Here is a 12176-nt window from a genome sequence, read left to right as displayed (position 1 = left end):
AGCACTCACTAACGTCGAGTACAAAATTTACATGAAGATTTTGGCACGAAGGTTGCAGACCGTGATTCATTTATTAGTTGGTCCGCATCAGACCTGCGGGATTAAAGGGCGGTCTATTTTTACAAATATACACGTTGCGCGCAGTGTCTTAGAAACCTGTGATGACACTGATGGTCAGGTGGCTATTCTTCAGATCGATTTGGAAAAGGCTTTTGACTGCGTTGCCCATGAACTTTTGTTTTCAGTATTAGGCCATGTTAATGTTGGTTCTGTTATCCGCGAGGGTGTGGCCCTGGCATACCGGAACTGCACGACGAGATTGATAGTTAACAAGAGTCTGGGGGCCCCCATTAGCGTGCAGCGTTCGGTGCGCCAGGGCTGTCCCCTCAGCCCCCTTTTATTTTGTATTTATGTGGAGACCCTTTGTTTAAAGATTCTGAAAAACAATAGTATTAACGGATTCACTTTACAAGCAGCCGAAGTAAAGCTCTTGGCGTATGCAGATGACATTGCTGTGTTTTCCGTTGACGAGGGAAGCATAAGCGAGGCTGTTCAGTGTGTACGAGATTTCAGCCAAGCTACAGGAAGCGGGGTTAACTGGTCGAAGTGCCTCGGGCTGTGGCATGGCGGGTGGGCATCTACGCCTGAGCGGTTTGCCAGCGTGCCTTGGACGACAACGCCAGATAAATACTTGGGCGTTCCACTTGCTGCTTACCGTGACAGTGAACAGTATTGGACAGGACAGATTAAAGAGATACGGGAGAGAGCGGATAAGTGGAAAGGAACGACCTTGTCCATTTTCGCCAGAGCCACTGTTTGCAACTTGTTCTTTATCAGCAGGCTCTGGTACGTAATGCAGGTGTTGCACTGTTCACGGCTAAGCATTCAAAAGCTGCACCGAATTTTCGCCGTCTTTGTCTGGTCGTCTGAATGGGAGCGCTGCAGCCGGACCAACCTGTTCCGACGGGTTCAAGAAGGCGGGCTGGGACTGGGCCATTTGTTTTTGAGACAGCTGGTCAATCGTTTTTTGTTTCTTCGGGACACAAGAGACCCGTTTTTGCGTACCGTATGCCAAGTTAGGCTGCGGCATCTCCTTCCAGAGTACATAGTCGGAACTGCTGAGGTTTACAGTAGGGTCACCGGTTTTTACCGGGAAATCGTTGCCAGTGTAAGGTTTCTTTCCGCGCGGTTTTCAAATGACTTTCTGTCGACTGTGAAAAGAAAGAAACTCTACCGTGCTTTGTGCGATGTAGTTTTCCCGGTGCCCTTGTACAGGGCCTTGTACAGTGGAGGCCAAGGCAAAGATGTTTTAAAGAGAGTTAAAAATATGCAGGTGCCATCAGGAACGAAAACCTTCTTTTTTAAGCTGCACACCGGAACCTTACCGGTTAAAAAATTTTTAGAAGGAAAGGAATTATTTTTACCTTGGGGATCTAACTGTTTAATTTGCAGAAAGCCGGAAACAATAGACCATGTATTTTTACACTGTTGGGAAGGGGTTTATTTTTGGGATGTATTGCAGCGAACATTAAAGAAAGAATTTCCACTAGACCCGTATGGCATCCGGTTCTTATGTGTTGAAAATGAGGATGGGGTGCCTTTCGATTTAATAATGCTGACAGGCCTCCACTGTATATGGCGCTCCAGAATGGCAGGCTACCATTGTGACAGAGACGCAAGACCTGCTAGAATTTATTTCCGCGAAAGCATGGACATGTTTCTCGCCATTCAGAAAGCCGCTGCGGAGCCTCCGGAGTGGCTCTCAAGAGTAGAGCCGCTCTGTACGTTGCGTGAATTTTAATTGGACGAAGCCAGATTTATGCTGGCTGACCACAAGTAGTGTGTACATAGTTATTGTCTTTTGTTGATTGTTAGTGTTGTCCAGTTTGTATGTCAAAGCCAGGCAATAAAGAAAAAAAAAAAAAAAAAAAAAAATCGGCCATACCATGTTGAATACGCCGGTTCTCGTCCGATCACCGAAGCTAAGCAGCATTGGGCTCGGTCAGTACTTGGGAGGGAGACCACCTGGGAACACCGAGTGCTGATGGCATTTCTTTTGCATTTTTATTCGCCCTTCACGTTTTTTTTTTCTGTCATAGTTGCGCAGTGTCTCAGGCAACTATAGGAGGTGACGTTATTTTGTTATCGATAATACAATCTCATCGGCAACGTGTCCAACGTGTAGTACGTGCGGACGCGAAACTGTGGCAAAACTCGAAGCGAACCCGTGGCGTCTCGGCTGTCATTCTGACGTCTGCCGCGGCGGGTACACTGCAGATTAAACTCTAGCAAAGCCCCAAGATAGCTGGGAGGCCCAGTGTGCGCATAACACTGCGCAGAAGCGCACAATATGCGCCCACCGCACCATGCACCGCACCCACTGCCGGTCCATGTGTAAACAACACAGGCTCGCTCCCGCTGCTCTTTCCGTGCATGCCGCAGTGGTTTAGGTTCGCCAGAACGGCTGAGAAAAGCGCAGGGCAGGTAACTGCACGCTTGGCGGCTGTTGCCACGAGCGAGGGAAGTATCCATGCGCAGTTTTGCATCCTCGAGGGCCAAACACAGTACATAAAGACTCGGAAAGCACTGTCTCTCGCCATCGGCCATACCATGTTGAATACGCCGGTTCTCGTCCGATCACCGAAGCTAAGCAGCATTGGGCTCGGTCAGTACTTGGGAGGGAGACCACCTGGGAACACCGAGTGCTGATGGCATTTCTTTTGCATTTTTATTCGCCCTTCACGTTTTTTTTTTTTCTGTCATAGTTGCGCAGTGTCTCAGGCAACTATAGGAGGTGACGTTATTTTGTTATCGATAATACAATCTCATCGGCAACGTGTCCAACGTGTAGTACGTGCGGACGCGAAACTGTGGCAAAACTCGAAGCGAACCCGTGGCGTCTCGGCTGTCATTCTGACGTCTGCCGCGGCGGGTACACTGCAGATTAAACTCTAGCAAAGCCCCAAGATAGCTGGGAGGCCCAGTGTGCGCATAACACTGCGCAGAAGCGCACAATATGCGCCCACCGCACCATGCACCGCACCCACTGCCGGTCCATGTGTAAACAACACAGGCTCGCTCCCGCTGCTCTTTCCGTGCATGCCGCAGTGGTTTAGGTTCGCCAAAACGGCTGAGAAAAGCGCAGGGCAGGTAACTGCACGCTTGGCGGCTGTTGCCACGAGCGAGGGAAGTATCCATGCGCAGTTTTGCATCCTCGAGGGCCAAACACAGTACATAAAGACTCGGAAAGCACTGTCTCTCGCCATCGGCCATACCATGTTGAATACGCCGGTTCTCGTCCGATCACCGAAGCTAAGCAGCATTGGGCTCGGTCAGTACTTGGGAGGGAGACCACCTGGGAACACCGAGTGCTGATGGCATTTCTTTTGCATTTTTATTCGCCCTTCACGTTTTTTTTTTTTTCTGTCATAGTTGCGCAGTGTCTCAGGCAACTATAGGAGGTGACGTTATTTTGTTATCGATAATACAATCTCATCGGCAACGTGTCCAACGTGTAGTACGTGCGGACGCGAAACTGTGGCAAAACTCGAAGCGAACCCGTGGCGTCTCGGCTGTCATTCTGACGTCTGCCGCGGCGGGTACACTGCAGATTAAACTCTAGCAAAGCCCCAAGATAGCTGGGAGGCCCAGTGTGCGCATAACACTGCGCAGAAGCGCACAATATGCGCCCACCGCACCATGCACCGCACCCACTGCCGGTCCATGTGTAAACAACACAGGCTCGCTCCCGCTGCTCTTTCCGTGCATGCCGCAGTGGTTTAGGTTCGCCAGAACGGCTGAGAAAAGCGCAGGGCAGGTAACTGCACGCTTGGCGGCTGTTGCCACGAGCGAGGGAAGTATCCATGCGCAGTTTTGCATCCTCGAGGGCCAAACACAGTACATAAAGACTCGGAAAGCACTGTCTCTCGCCATCGGCCATACCATGTCATTCTACTTCCAGCCACCGTGAGTGACGGACGCAGAATCATGGGCTCCCACGGAGCGGCGATAGCGGCCGTTGCCGGCCGCGGAAACAGGTTTTCCAGCGAAGCTGATAAGGAATACGAGATCGTTCTGCCTACCCTGCCCACCGGACGTGTTGTTTTAAACACGGTTTTTCTGCACGGCGACGTGCGTGTGCGACCCTACAGGGTCGAAGACTTCAGGGACGCCCTCGCCAACGTTGGTGCGCTCCCCGACGTCGTGGCGTTGGGGGCGTACCAGATAAACCACGTGTGGGCGGTGACCTTCAGCAGCGCTGACGCCGCAAAGAAACTGGCCGCCATGAAGGAGCTGGAAGTCAAGGGACGCCGCTGCATCGTTTTTGACCCAGAGGACCACCAGGTCAAGCTGCGACTGCACTGGATGCTTCACGGCGTCGCCGACGAGGACATCCGTACGGCATTCGCGGCGTTCGGCAACGTGACCGAAGTCACCCGGGAGCGTTGGCGCGTCGCCGGCATGAAGGAGAAGGGGTCCACCACGAGGACCGTGCTCCTCAAACTGAAGCCAGGCGTGAAGGTGGATGACCTGCCCCACCAGGTACGAGTCGCTGGCGAGTTGGCTCTCGTGGTGGTGCCAGGGCGGCCGATGCAGTGCCTGCGCTGCAGCGGCACGGGGCACGTGCGCCGTGATTGTAAGGTGCCCAGGTGCTCGAAGTGCCGTCGCTATGGACACTCCGAGGCTGACTGCGTGCGCACCTACGCGTCGGCTACAGGGCGTGTAGCGGCGAGCGACTCCGCAGAGCTCATGGATGTCGTCGAGGCGGAGGAAGCAGCCAGCGGCATCGACGACACGGGCAAAACGGCGGGGGTTGAACCAGCTGTCTCGAGCAGCAACGCCGACGGGGCTGGCGCACAGGAGAGCGCGTCGCTAACTACTGACCTCTCTTCGACGCCTGTGGAGACGCCCAAAGAAAACCCGAGCCCGCCAGAGCACGTGGACGTGGAAACAAAGGCGGCCAGCGAGAACCGCGACGAGAAGGCCGACGCCCGCGTGAACACCGGCGTGACCACCCCTGCGAAGCGTCCGCACACCGAGACCAAGGCCGACGGGGAGAAGGCAGCGGATTCCAGCGTGGAGGAACCGCCGACAAAGACGCCCCAAGCACGACGACCCAGTCTGCGACCGCGCCCGAAGGTTCCGGATGACAGGCGTGGCGGCGGCAAGGCGCCGCCTGACCAGGTCCATGTGCTCGCGCCGGATGACACCGGCGGCGACGGCATCGTCTAGCGACATGCTAGGCGCGGGAGGTAAGCACCATGCTTTCGGTCCCTTCTTCTTAAGTTGAAATGGCTTCCGCAACTCCGTTCAAAGTCGCTACCTTAAATGTCAGAGGCCTGGCAGGCAAAAGAAAACAAAGCCAGCTGTACCGACTTATAACGGAGCAAGACATTGATATATTAGCAGTGCAGGAAACTAAAGTCGATGGTGAGGAAGAGACCGGGAGCATGGTGCGGCGTTTCACGTCTAGATATTTTGCCGTTGTCAGCCATGCGGTGGGCACATCGGCAGGTTGTATTCTGTTTGTCAAGAAGTTGCCGGGGCTAGAGGTACACGGTCATTATTCGTGTTTGTCGGGTCGATACGTGTCCATAGATTTTTCACTGTGCAACACTGACTGGCGCATTGTTTGCCTGTACGCTCCTAATTCGGTTGATGGCCGAGCCACGTTTTTTGAAAGTGTCCAAGAACGGCTTCGCACGGACAGACAGCTGATTGTTATGGGCGATTATAACTGTGTTCTTAGCGCGCGCGACAAGACAAGTGTCCGAAATTTCCGAGATAAGAGCACTCAAGTGTTGTTGCGAGTGATTGTGAACTGCAACCTCGAGGATGTCGCTGAGTGTCTTGAAGGAGCGCGTGCTGTAAAGTACACACGATTCGAGGGCTCAAGTCACGCACGGCTAGACCGCATTTATGCATCCGCGGATACTGTACCTAAATGCAATAGTTATGGAGTAGTGCCGGTTTCATTTTCTGACCACTGTTTAGTTCAATGTTGCATAGGAATTGTTAAGAAGGGGAATGTTTTTTCGTGGGAAATGTGGAAGTTAAACGACAAACTACTTCAGGACGAATTTTATAACCAAGCTGTAAGGGAAGAAATAGCAAAAATAGAACCAAGTAGCAACATGAGGATTTGGCAGCAGTGGGAGCTCACTAAAGAAACTTTAAAATTAAAAGCAATAGAAAGAGCCACCTGTATACGTCATGAAGCAAAAAAAGAGGAAATGGAGCTAAAGGCACTGCTTCAGAAGATGATAAAACAGGAATGCCGAGCGCCTGGTACATGGATAGAAGACATAAGAAAAACCAAACAAAAGTTACAGCTTATCGAAGAAGAACGTTATCGGGGAGCGCTGGTGAGGGCAAGGGCAGAAGACATGGCTGCAGGGGAAGCGCCAACGAAACGAGCGCTTGGTTTAGAAAAAGCCCGTGCCGAAAGAAACCACATAAACGAAATAGAATGGAGAGGTGTTTCAAAAACGGACATCGATCATATCAAAGCAGCTTTTTTCGAGCATTATCAGGCGCTCTTCGCATTGCATCCGGTAGATGTTGTCACATTTAAGGAGGCGTTTCTGGCCGAGATGCCGCGCCTGGACGACGAAACTAAAGACAGATTAGAGCAGGCGATAACTCAATTGGAAGTTGAGCAGGCAATAGATAGTTTAAACCCTGGTAAGTCGCCTGGACCGGACGGGTTCAGCGCGGCATTCTACAAAGAATTTAAAAATGTAATTTCCCCGGTCTTGCAGGTAATCTTTAATGAAGCCTATAAAGTAAAAGCACTGCCTCCGTCCTATGGGTCGTCCCATACTGTGCTTATTCCCAAGACGGACGACATAGACAGATTACGATTGGTAACAGCATACCGACCCATAGCACTCACTAACGTCGAGTACAAAATTTACATGAAGATTTTGGCACGAAGGTTGCAGACCGTGATTCATTTATTAGTTGGTCCGCATCAGACCTGCGGGATTAAAGGGCGGTCTATTTTTACAAATATACACGTTGCGCGCAGTGTCTTAGAAACCTGTGATGACACTGATGGTCAGGTGGCTATTCTTCAGATCGATTTGGAAAAGGCTTTTGACTGCGTTGCCCATGAACTTTTGTTTTCAGTATTAGGCCATGTTAATGTTGGTTCTGTTATCCGCGAGGGTGTGGCCCTGGCATACCGGAACTGCACGACGAGATTGATAGTTAACAAGAGTCTGGGGGCCCCCATTAGCGTGCAGCGTTCGGTGCGCCAGGGCTGTCCCCTCAGCCCCCTTTTATTTTGTATTTATGTGGAGACCCTTTGTTTAAAGATTCTGAAAAACAATAGTATTAACGGATTCACTTTACAAGCAGCCGAAGTAAAGCTCTTGGCGTATGCAGATGACATTGCTGTGTTTTCCGTTGACGAGGGAAGCATAAGCGAGGCTGTTCAGTGTGTACGAGATTTCAGCCAAGCTACAGGAAGCGGGGTTAACTGGTCGAAGTGCCTCGGGCTGTGGCATGGCGGGTGGGCATCTACGCCTGAGCGGTTTGCCAGCGTGCCTTGGACGACAACGCCAGATAAATACTTGGGCGTTCCACTTGCTGCTTACCGTGACAGTGAACAGTATTGGACAGGACAGATTAAAGAGATACGGGAGAGAGCGGATAAGTGGAAAGGAACGACCTTGTCCATTTTCGCCAGAGCCACTGTTTGCAACTTGTTCTTTATCAGCAGGCTCTGGTACGTAATGCAGGTGTTGCACTGTTCACGGCTAAGCATTCAAAAGCTGCACCGAATTTTCGCCGTCTTTGTCTGGTCGTCTGAATGGGAGCGCTGCAGCCGGACCAACCTGTTCCGACGGGTTCAAGAAGGCGGGCTGGGACTGGGCCATTTGTTTTTGAGACAGCTGGTCAATCGTTTTTTGTTTCTTCGGGACACAAGAGACCCGTTTTTGCGTACCGTATGCCAAGTTAGGCTGCGGCATCTCCTTCCAGAGTACATAGTCGGAACTGCTGAGGTTTACAGTAGGGTCACCGGTTTTTACCGGGAAATCGTTGCCAGTGTAAGGTTTCTTTCCGCGCGGTTTTCAAATGACTTTCTGTCGACTGTGAAAAGAAAGAAACTCTACCGTGCTTTGTGCGATGTAGTTTTCCCGGTGCCCTTGTACAGGGCCTTGTACAGTGGAGGCCAAGGCAAAGATGTTTTAAAGAGAGTTAAAAATATGCAGGTGCCATCAGGAACGAAAACCTTCTTTTTTAAGCTGCACACCGGAACCTTACCGGTTAAAAAATTTTTAGAAGGAAAGGAATTATTTTTACCTTGGGGATCTAACTGTTTAATTTGCAGAAAGCCGGAAACAATAGACCATGTATTTTTACACTGTTGGGAAGGGGTTTATTTTTGGGATGTATTGCAGCGAACATTAAAGAAAGAATTTCCACTAGACCCGTATGGCATCCGGTTCTTATGTGTTGAAAATGAGGATGGGGTGCCTTTCGATTTAATAATGCTGACAGGCCTCCACTGTATATGGCGCTCCAGAATGGCAGGCTACCATTGTGACAGAGACGCAAGACCTGCTAGAATTTATTTCCGCGAAAGCATGGACATGTTTCTCGCCATTCAGAAAGCCGCTGCGGAGCCTCCGGAGTGGCTCTCAAGAGTAGAGCCGCTCTGTACGTTGCGTGAATTTTAATTGGACGAAGCCAGATTTATGCTGGCTGACCACAAGTAGTGTGTACATAGTTATTGTCTTTTGTTGATTGTTAGTGTTGTCCAGTTTGTATGTCAAAGCCAGGCAATAAAGAAAAAAAAAAAAAAAAAAAAAATCGGCCATACCATGTTGAATACGCCGGTTCTCGTCCGATCACCGAAGCTAAGCAGCATTGGGCTCGGTCAGTACTTGGGAGGGAGACCACCTGGGAACACCGAGTGCTGATGGCATTTCTTTTGCATTTTTATTCGCCCTTCACGTTTTTTTTTTCTGTCATAGTTGCGCAGTGTCTCAGGCAACTATAGGAGGTGACGTTATTTTGTTATCGATAATACAATCTCATCGGCAACGTGTCCAACGTGTAGTACGTGCGGACGCGAAACTGTGGCAAAACTCGAAGCGAACCCGTGGCGTCTCGGCTGTCATTCTGACGTCTGCCGCGGCGGGTACACTGCAGATTAAACTCTAGCAAAGCCCCAAGATAGCTGGGAGGCCCAGTGTGCGCATAACACTGCGCAGAAGCGCACAATATGCGCCCACCGCACCATGCACCGCACCCACTGCCGGTCCATGTGTAAACAACACAGGCTCGCTCCCGCTGCTCTTTCCGTGCATGCCGCAGTGGTTTAGGTTCGCCAGAACGGCTGAGAAAAGCGCAGGGCAGGTAACTGCACGCTTGGCGGCTGTTGCCACGAGCGAGGGAAGTATCCATGCGCAGTTTTGCATCCTCGAGGGCCAAACACAGTACATAAAGACTCGGAAAGCACTGTCTCTCGCCATCGGCCATACCATGTTGAATACGCCGGTTCTCGTCCGATCACCGAAGCTAAGCAGCATTGGGCTCGGTCAGTACTTGGGAGGGAGACCACCTGGGAACACCGAGTGCTGATGGCATTTCTTTTGCATTTTTATTCGCCCTTCACGTTTTTTTTTTTTCTGTCATAGTTGCGCAGTGTCTCAGGCAACTATAGGAGGTGACGTTATTTTGTTATCGATAATACAATCTCATCGGCAACGTGTCCAACGTGTAGTACGTGCGGACGCGAAACTGTGGCAAAACTCGAAGCGAACCCGTGGCGTCTCGGCTGTCATTCTGACGTCTGCCGCGGCGGGTACACTGCAGATTAAACTCTAGCAAAGCCCCAAGATAGCTGGGAGGCCCAGTGTGCGCATAACACTGCGCAGAAGCGCACAATATGCGCCCACCGCACCATGCACCGCACCCACTGCCGGTCCATGTGTAAACAACACAGGCTCGCTCCCGCTGCTCTTTCCGTGCATGCCGCAGTGGTTTAGGTTCGCCAGAACGGCTGAGAAAAGCGCAGGGCAGGTAACTGCACGCTTGGCGGCTGTTGCCACGAGCGAGGGAAGTATCCATGCGCAGTTTTGCATCCTCGAGGGCCAAACACAGTACATAAAGACTCGGAAAGCACTGTCTCTCGCCATCGGCCATACCATGTTGCAATAAAGACAAAAATCGGCCATACCATGTTGAATACGCCGGTTCTCGTCCGATCACCGAAGCTAAGCAGCATTGGGCTCGGTCAGTACTTGGGAGGGAGACCACCTGGGAACACCGAGTGCTGATGGCATTTCTTTTGCATTTTTATTCGCCCTTCACGTTTTTTTTTTTTCTGTCATAGTTGCGCAGTGTCTCAGGCAACTATAGGAGGTGACGTTATTTTGTTATCGATAATACAATCTCATCGGCAACGTGTCCAACGTGTAGTACGTGCGGACGCGAAACTGTGGCAAAACTCGAAGCGAACCCGTGGCGTCTCGGCTGTCATTCTGACGTCTGCCGCGGCGGGTACACTGCAGATTAAACTCTAGCAAAGCCCCAAGATAGCTGGGAGGCCCAGTGTGCGCATAACACTGCGCAGAAGCGCACAATATGCGCCCACCGCACCATGCACCGCACCCACTGCCGGTCCATGTGTAAACAACACAGGCTCGCTCCCGCTGCTCTTTCCGTGCATGCCGCAGTGGTTTAGGTTCGCCAGAACGGCTGAGAAAAGCGCAGGGCAGGTAACTGCACGCTTGGCGGCTGTTGCCACGAGCGAGGGAAGTATCCATGCGCAGTTTTGCATCCTCGAGGGCCAAACACAGTACATAAAGACTCGGAAAGCACTGTCTCTCGCCATCGGCCATACCATGTTCATGCTACTTCCAGCCACCGAGCGTGACGGACGCAGAATCATGGGCTCCCACGGAGCGGCGATAGCGGCCGGTGCCGGCCGCGGAAACAGGCTCGCCAGCGACGCAGATAAGGATTACGAGATCGTTCTGCCTACCCTGCCCACCGGACGTGTTGTTTTAAACACGGTTTTTCTGCACGGCGACGTGCGTGTGCGACCCTACAGGGTCGAAGACTTCAGGGACGCCCTCGCCAACGTTGGTGCGCTCCCCGACGTCGTGGCGTTGGGGGCGTACCAGATAAACCACGTGTGGGCGGTGACCTTCAGCAGCGCTGACGCCGCAAAGAAACTGGCCGCCATGAAGGAGCTGGAAGTCAAGGGACGCCGCTGCATCGTTTTTGACCCAGAGGACCACCAGGTCAAGCTGCGACTGCACTGGATGCTTCACGGCGTCGCCGACGAGGACATCCGTACGGCATTCGCGGCGTTCGGCAACGTGACCGAAGTCACCCGGGAGCGTTGGCGCGTCGCCGGCATGAAGGAGAAGGGGTCCACCACGAGGACCGTGCTCCTCAAACTGAAGCCAGGCGTGAAGGTGGATGACCTGCCCCACCAGGTACGAGTCGCTGGCGAGTTGGCTCTCGTGGTGGTGCCAGGGCGGCCGATGCAGTGCCTGCGCTGCAGCGGCACGGGGCACGTGCGCCGTGATTGTAAGGTGCCCAGGTGCTCGAAGTGCCGTCGCTATGGACACTCCGAGGCTGACTGCGTGCGCACCTACGCGTCGGCTACAGGGCGTGTAGCGGCGAGCGACTCCGCAGAGCTCATGGATGTCGTCGAGGCGGAGGAAGCAGCCAGCGGCATCGACGACACGGGCAAAACGGCGGGGGTTGAACCAGCTGTCTCGAGCAGCAACGCCGACGGGGCTGGCGCACAGGAGAGCGCGTCGCTAACTACTGACCTCTCTTCGACGCCTGTGGAGACGCCCAAAGAAAACCCGAGCCCGCCAGAGCACGTGGACGTGGAAACAAAGGCGGCCAGCGAGAACCGCGACGAGAAGGCCGACGCCCGCGTGAACACCGGCGTGACCACCCCTGCGAAGCGTCCGCACACCGAGACCAAGGCCGACGGGGAGAAGGCAGCGGATTCCAGCGTGGAGGAACCGCCGACAAAGACGCCCCAAGCACGACGACCCAGTCTGCGACCGCGCCCGAAGGTTCCGGATGACAGGCGTGGCGGCGGCAAGGCGCCGCCTGACCAGGTCCATGTGCTCGCGCCGGATGACACCGGCGGCGACGGCATCGTCTAGCGACATGCTAGGCGCGGGAGGTAAGCA

The 12176-nt window shown here is 52.9% G+C and overlaps 3 non-coding genes and 3 pseudogenes across 3 annotated transcripts; all 6 read left to right on the top strand.

Annotated features, from left to right (window-relative positions):
- The first annotated feature begins 1931 nt into the window (after nt 1-1931).
- On the top strand, nt 1932-2050 carry LOC149369157 (5S ribosomal RNA; annotated as a pseudogene).
- A 545-nt stretch (nt 2051-2595) lies between these two features.
- Nucleotides 2596-2714, top strand: LOC149369156 (5S ribosomal RNA). The gene has a single exon (XR_016287423.1). It is a non-coding gene; the product is annotated as a 5S ribosomal RNA (ribosomal RNA).
- Nucleotides 2715-3261: 547 nt separating this feature from the next.
- LOC149369155 (5S ribosomal RNA) lies at nt 3262-3380 on the top strand. The gene has a single exon (XR_016287422.1). It is a non-coding gene; the product is annotated as a 5S ribosomal RNA (ribosomal RNA).
- A 5436-nt stretch (nt 3381-8816) lies between these two features.
- Nucleotides 8817-8935, top strand: LOC149369154 (5S ribosomal RNA; annotated as a pseudogene).
- Nucleotides 8936-9480: 545 nt separating this feature from the next.
- On the top strand, nt 9481-9599 carry LOC149369153 (5S ribosomal RNA). The gene has a single exon (XR_016287421.1). It is a non-coding gene; the product is annotated as a 5S ribosomal RNA (ribosomal RNA).
- Nucleotides 9600-10178: 579 nt separating this feature from the next.
- On the top strand, nt 10179-10297 carry LOC149369152 (5S ribosomal RNA; annotated as a pseudogene).
- Nucleotides 10298-12176: the final 1879 nt, after the last annotated feature.

This window comes from Amblyomma mixtum, chromosome 1, assembly GCF_055824585.1.
Source record: "Amblyomma mixtum isolate Tamu chromosome 1, ASM5582458v1, whole genome shotgun sequence".
Classification (NCBI taxonomy): domain Eukaryota; kingdom Metazoa; phylum Arthropoda; class Arachnida; order Ixodida; family Ixodidae; genus Amblyomma; species Amblyomma mixtum.
Note: the sequence above shows the minus strand (reverse complement) of the source record. Positions and strands in the feature narration are given on the sequence as shown.